Below are 7,270 nucleotides of genomic sequence, written 5' to 3'. Positions count from 1 at the left end.
TGCAGGGACATGTTGCAGCGACACGTTGCAGCGACAAAAAACTTGTGTAGTGCACACTGAAGCGACATGTAGCAGGTAGGTGTAGCGGGGACATGTAGCAGGGACAAAATCACAACATTTGCACGCATATGAAAATTTTGCGGGTACATGTCCCAGGGATATGTTGCAGCGGCATGTCCCCTCGTGTAAACTGATACTTTTTTACTTGTGCAACACCAATTTGGGGGATATTTTGTCCCTGCTACACGTCGCACAAAGTTCAGCTTGTTGAACTTCATGCGACACATCGTTGGGACAAAACGTTGCAAGGATGCCGTGAAACTTGGTGTGTACGGTTATGCAACATGTTCCTGATACAGAATCAAAAGTTGAGCCGATCAGAGACAACGACCAGAATTCTTTGTGCTCGTGCACAAGGAAAAACAAGATGGCAGCCATCAGTAGCGGTGCTCGTGCTGCTGCTTTTGACTGGAATGATTCTTTTAGCTTTTTCATGTATCTCAATACCGAACTCCTTAAGCTGTGCAGAAAATATCTCTGCTATGAAACGAAATCAAAACGTATAAAATGGCGTTCCCGCCATTTCGTCTCAGGTAGTTTCGAGAAAGTCGCTTAGACTGTCCATGCATCGCGCGAGTAGCATCCTCAGAAGAACTGGGTACCGTGTCTAAAAGTAACTTAAGAGGGATTACCTTAGTTAGAGGACCTATATGGGGGATTCACCTCTTACCTTGATAATCTCTTGCCTGACGTCAATGAAAGTTAACAGGAATAGCATTGAGATCAGACAACTTTTCTCACTGGAGATGGCATTAAATATTCACGAAAAGGGATTTACAATTCCTTAAACCATATCAGATTGGAAAAAGTGAAAAATATGAAACATTTTTTGTCTCCAAGCTTCAAGTTTGGCGCCAAATATGGGTCGCCGGGGTCTGGCATGGCAACTCGCTCGTAGTGCGTCGTAGGATAATAGTTGCGTTATTACGCAGGCAGTGAGGCCTGGGTTTAAATTTCGGCTCCTTTTTTTTTTTTTTAACCGCGCGGCCATGGGCCGAGCGCGGTTCATGTTCTACTCGTGGTTTATTATTTTTTAACCGCGCGGCCATGGACCGAGCGCGGTTCATGTTCTACTCGTGGTTTATTATTTTTTAACCGCGCGGCCATGGACCGAGCGCGGTTCATGGTTTACCCGTGGTTTATTATTTTTATTTTTTTTTAACCGCGCGGCCATGGGCCGAGCTCGGTTCATGGTTTACCCGTGGTTTATTTTTTTTATTTTTATTTTTTTTTAACCGCGCGGCCATGGGCCGAGCGCGGTTCATGTTCTACCCAACAGGGCTGAATAACGTCTGCGCATGTGCGAGATCTCATGGCTCGTGCTGCCGCGAACGGCCTGGGCACCATAACAAACCTCGAAAAAATGGCGGCGTTTTCAAAAAGTTTCGTATAGCGCCCGGTTTATGGGGAAAAAGTAGAGCCAAACTAAAAACGGTAGAAAGAAATCTTTTCACTAGTTCCCTCGACCATTGGCCGGCACATACCTTTTTGTACACAGGGGTTTAAAGTTTGTACAATTGGTGAAAACAGCGCGTGAACACGATAGATTTATCGAGGACTTCGGAGATGACATCTATCGCCGTGTTTGGGATTTTATTTACGTCCATTCTATTGTTTTTTGGGGCAAATGCAAAACCAAATGAGCGGACTTTCTGGTTTGTTAAGCTAACACGAGCTAGAGAAACATGCCAAGGTCAATTGAGGCGGTTTGACGAAGCCATTGCTTGGTTCGTGGACGGGAATTTAAATTGCTGGGTCTGTACTCGGCATTGGATGAGAGCCACTCGGGAAGCGAATGAATATTGCTCGTCTCCACTCTTGGAGCACTCCACTGAGCTGTCGAAAAGAAAAGTCCCCAGGCGGTTTTACCCTCTCGCGCCATTTCTAGTATTGGGGTTGTCCCCATGATATGGGACAATAATTCTATTTTTAGAACAAATTGCGCCATCGCCTAAGGCACACGCGCGTACATGCTGCGAGGATTTTTGCGGATGTCGCGCGGGGGAAATGGCGTCCGAAATTCCCGAAATTTTTCATGTTTTTGGCCCACAACTCAATGGGTTTACGTCTGTTGGAATTTTTCTTAAGTATTTTCGTCGTAAGCTGCTCCAGTTTGAGTGAAGTAAGACAGTGTCGAATTTAGGTATGTTCCGCTCCAAGCTTATATATATCGCTGACCAAGTTGTGTTCCGACGGATGCTTCTTTTACATGAGTTGTACATTACTCCACTTTAAATTTCACATATGTTGAAGATTAACAGCTTTTCCATTACACAGCAGAAAACCAGCTGGATATATTTAGATATAGCAGAGCTTTAGGACTTCATAGTTTCCTAGCTCCTCTTGCCACACGCTTGCGAGAAATTTGCCAGTCTATCGCGACTGAAAAGTAAAACAAAATAATTGCTAGTTTGGTCAGTTTGAGTTTCGCCTGAATTGTAAGCAACGCTTGCTGTTTCATCAAGGCCCAATAACTTTATGTCCGTAGATACTGCTCAGTTTTATTCGTGTAAAAATCCACTAAATTCTCTGTTGTCGATGAATGAGAGCGCCCGCCGATGCTTGTTTTGTACAGTCAGTAAACATGACAAATTGTACTTGCGCCGCACTTTCGTGTGAAAAACTTACATCGAACTCAAACAATAACTCTATAGTTTTTAAATATGTTTAAGATTGATAAATGTTTGAGAACATATTAAAAGCTAAGCTGAAAATATGTGAATAAAGCAGAAATAATCAGCAAAGTTACGTTGACGCTTTCTTTGATCAACTTCGAAAAACGATTTCGATTTTGTTGATCGAGTTATCAAAACTCCTTGTTTACCATAACGAGCCAGATGTTCTTAGCAACCAAAAAACAGACCTGGGATCCCGTGGAGATGTAGAACTTTTAGTCCTACATCTCCACGGGATATCCAGTGGCTTACAACATTCCAGTGTAATCATATCCCTGTCGGTGATCGTTTATGTGCCAGAAAACGCGTCAAGTTTTGCACGAATGTGTCATAATCCTAAAGTGTGAAATTATATTTACTGTAAGACAATTCCATCGTGTCAGAGAGATACAAAACATTTTAATAGTCGGCGATTCGGGAAATTGCGCGACTGACGTGAAGAATTTGGATTAAAAGAAAAAATAACGTTGAAACAAAGTGTTTTCTAGGTTGGGGCGCAAACGCTAGTTTAAAACTTAGACTTTTTGATACATTTCTTACTCTTGTAAAGCTACGGAGCACGTATAGATGAAACGTTTTCGCTAATCTCAGTTATCACTGTTATTCAGTAAGCGAAGTGACTATGCCCAGCAGCCCAGAAATGCCCGAGAGTCAGAAATGTTCTCAGATTTTCCGCGGAAAGCCTGATTGAAACCTGTTTAGGGTATTCTCTGTATACATGTTTGTTGCTTAGCGATTCTAAAAATAATCTGAGTTTTCTAATATTCGAATTCGAAGATCATGTGCACCGACAGTTTGAAAATCAGTTAATGCTATGGGCAGTCAGGAAATTATCTCAAAAATTATGTCAAAGCTTTCAAGAGCGATAGAAATCTCGAGTACATCACGTAATTCTTCACGAGAAATGCCGAGCGATTCTGGAAACAGCACGACGGAAAAATCACTATCACGATTTTGTTACATATCCCGAAGCGCTCAGCAACTGTATTGCATGGACTTCAGCCTAGATGAACCAGAAAAGGATATGTAACATGTTCCTATAATGTCACGCACGAGGGTAAAATCACTATGACGATTTTGTTACATATCCCGAAGCGCTCAGCAACAGTATTGCATGGACTTCAGCCTGGATGAACCAGAAAGGATATGTAACATGTTCCTATAATGTCACGCACAACGGAAAAATAACGATGGCGATTTTGTTACATATCCCGAAGCACTCAGCAACTGTATTGCATGGACTTCAGCCTGGGTGAACCAGAAAGGATATGTCACACGTTCCTATAATTTCACGCACGACGGAAAAATAACGATGGCAATTTTGTTACATATCCCGAAGCGCTCAGCAACTGTATTGCATGGACTTCAGCCTGGATGAACCAGAAAGGATATGTAACATGTTCCTATAATGTCACGCACGACGGAAAAAATAACTATGACGATTTTGTTACATATCCCGAAGCGTTCAGCAACTGTATTGCATGGACTTCAGCCTGGGTGAACCAGAAAGGATGTGTAACACGTTCCTATAATTTCACGCACAACGGAAAAATAACGATGGCAATTTTGTTACATATCCCGAAGCGCTCAGCAACTTTATTGCATGGACTTCAGCCTGGATGAACCAGAAAGGATATGTAACATGTTCCTATAATGTCACGCACGACGGAAAAAATAACTATAACGATTTTGTTACATATCCCGAAGCACTCAGCAACTGTATTGCATGGACTTCAGCCTGGGTGAACCAGAAAGGATGTGTAACATGTTCCTATAATGTCACGCACAACGGAAAAATAACTATAACGATTTTGTTACATATCCCGAAGCACTCAGCAACTGTATTGCATGAACTTCAGCCTGGGTGAACCAGAAAGGATATGTAACATGTTCCTATAATGTCACGCACGACGAAAAAATAACTATGACGATTTTGTTACATATCCCGAAGCGCTCAGCAACTGTATTGCATGGACTTCAGCCTAGATGAACCAGAAAAGGATATGTAACATGTTCCTATAATGTCACGCACGAGGGTAAAATCACTATGACGATTTTGTTACATATCCCGAAGCGCTCAGCAACTGTATTGCATGGACTTCAGCCTGGGTGAACCAGAAAAGGATATGTAACATGTTCCTATAATGTCACGCACGACGAAAAAATAACTATGACGATTTTGTTACATATCCCGAAGCACTCAGCAACTGTATTGCATGGACTTCAGCCTGGGTGAACCAGAAAAGGATATGTAACATGTTCCTATAATGTCACGTACGACGGAAAAATAACTATGACGATTTTGTTACATATCCCGAAGCGCTCAGCAACTGTATTGCATGGACTTCAGCCTGGGTGAACCAGAAAAGGATATGTAACATGTTCCTATAATGTCACGTACAACGGAAAAATAACTATGACGATTTTGTTAGATATCCCGAAGCGTTCAGCAACTGTATTGCATGGACTTCAGCCTGGGTGAACCAGAAAAGGATATGTAACATGTTCCTATAATGTCATGCACGACGGAAAAATAACTATGACGATTTTGTTACATATCCCGAAGTACTCAGCAACTGTATTGCATGGACTTCAGTTTGGATGAACCAGAAAAGGATATGTCACATGTTCGTATGATATGAACGAGCGAGGGAAAAATGACGATTTTGTTTTTGTTTTTGTTTCCTATAGTGTCACGCATTACTGAAAAATTCTGTGGTTTTTGTAAAATATCCTGTAGCACTCGGTAACGTAGAAATACTGCGAGGACGTTTGCGTGGGAAAACCAGAGCCGATTTATAATATGCGGCTACATGGTGATTTTACTATATAACTGGATTCGTCTTTCAGAAAAAATTTGATGTACCATGGACTTCAGTCTAGGGTCTAACCCACGAATGAAAATAGTGATTTAACATTTTAGTAGCTATCTAGTCCCCATACAATCTAAAAGCATGACAATGGGTGTAAGTCATGATATAAATAAAATATTAATCGGAAAACTTAACTTAGTGCGTTTGACTTGTTGAGTTTTGAAGCTGTTGTCTTGATTCGATGCTCTGGGAGGTTGGTCACGGGCAGCGCAAGCTGAAAACACTTTCTGGTTCTCTCCGTCGTTCTTGGGTGAATGAATTCATGTATAAATCAATCGTGGCCGGCGGTTTCGTTTGGTTTTCAACAACTGTTTTATGGTTAAAGCGAAAACCAATCCAAATGTATAGTCAGGGCAGCTCCTTTGTTTCCCTTCCCGTGAAAAGAAAACCCACGCGCCTTCTTTAACTCCTCAAGGCAAATTCGATTGGAAACTGGCTCAATTTCGCACGAATGCGTCAGAGAGACACCATATCTTCTAACTCAGAGGCACATCTCGTTTTGTGTCCGTTTTCAACGACCGATGACGGGTTCATTTGAAGTCGAAGTCTTTTTCTTTAATATATATATATGACCGCGCAATATTCCCGCGTTATGAAAATTTATTATAAAATATCAATTATGTGGCCAGATCATATCTGAAAATAACCAGGTTACTTTTGTACACAATTACTCTCACTGAAAGCAATTATCGCTAACCACAATAGAACCGCAAAAGTCTTGCGATGACAGCAACCTAACAGATAAATGACATCACCCCATAGCAACCGGACCTGGCGAATTTTTGAGCTTCCGGTTAGCTCTGGCTCGTGATGTTCATTTCCGCAGTGTAAAACTTCACTATGCTTATGTCGAAGAAACACACATGATGTTAGTAGCATTATTTGCGTTCGTGAATTTTGTTGCAGCATCTCAGCACAAAAGATAACGAAAGAAATCTTTGTCAAGATTTGTTGATAATTGAAAACACCGACTCGGACTTGAAAGTGCACGAGCTGCACTATGCAAATGAGCTAATTGTACGCGTCAGACTTTCCTTTCAAAAACTTTTGCAAACTCACCAAACAAGCAGAAACAATAAGAAACCATCAAAACAGGTTTTGGTTATGATTAACCGTTGTCTGAGAAAGTCACAAATTAACTCGATACCAGAGTAGAGAGTTTTCTTGCTATATTCTTAAGTCAGAACAAACGCAAAAACATACGCGTAAGCTTACAACTAGCGCGACCAGATCTTATTATTCATTTCCAGCGCGAGATTGAAGTCTTGTTTTCGACCCTGAAAAACCCACCTTTTCCGTTAGCTCAGAGCATAAAACTACATATAAGCGCCCTGGTTCGTATTCCCTGCCTTATTCCCTGCCATCGCTGTGAAAAATACGCAAGATAATCTCTCAAGGTCTCTCAACTCTCACCATTTGATCACGCAACGTGACAATATCCACGCGAGAGCCCCCGACATGTGCGTGGATCCGCGAGGATATATGACGTCAGGATGGCGCAATTTGTTCTAAAAATAGAAAAATTGTCCCATATCATAGGTGCGCGCGGATCCCAAGACTTACGGTCTCCGTCCCCGATTATGGCTCCTGGTAGGAGCTAATGTCCCTACTTACCGGCCCGGAACCCGATGGGTGTAACCCGAAAACACTGACCCCCGGTCC

This window comes from Orbicella faveolata, unplaced genomic scaffold, assembly GCF_042242905.1.
Source record: "Orbicella faveolata isolate gen_17 unplaced genomic scaffold, um_ofav_v1 contig_1, whole genome shotgun sequence".
In the NCBI taxonomy this organism is placed as follows: Eukaryota; Metazoa; Cnidaria; class Anthozoa; order Scleractinia; family Merulinidae; genus Orbicella; species Orbicella faveolata.
The sequence above is the reverse complement of the archived record's forward strand: the minus strand, read 5'-3'. Positions refer to the sequence as shown.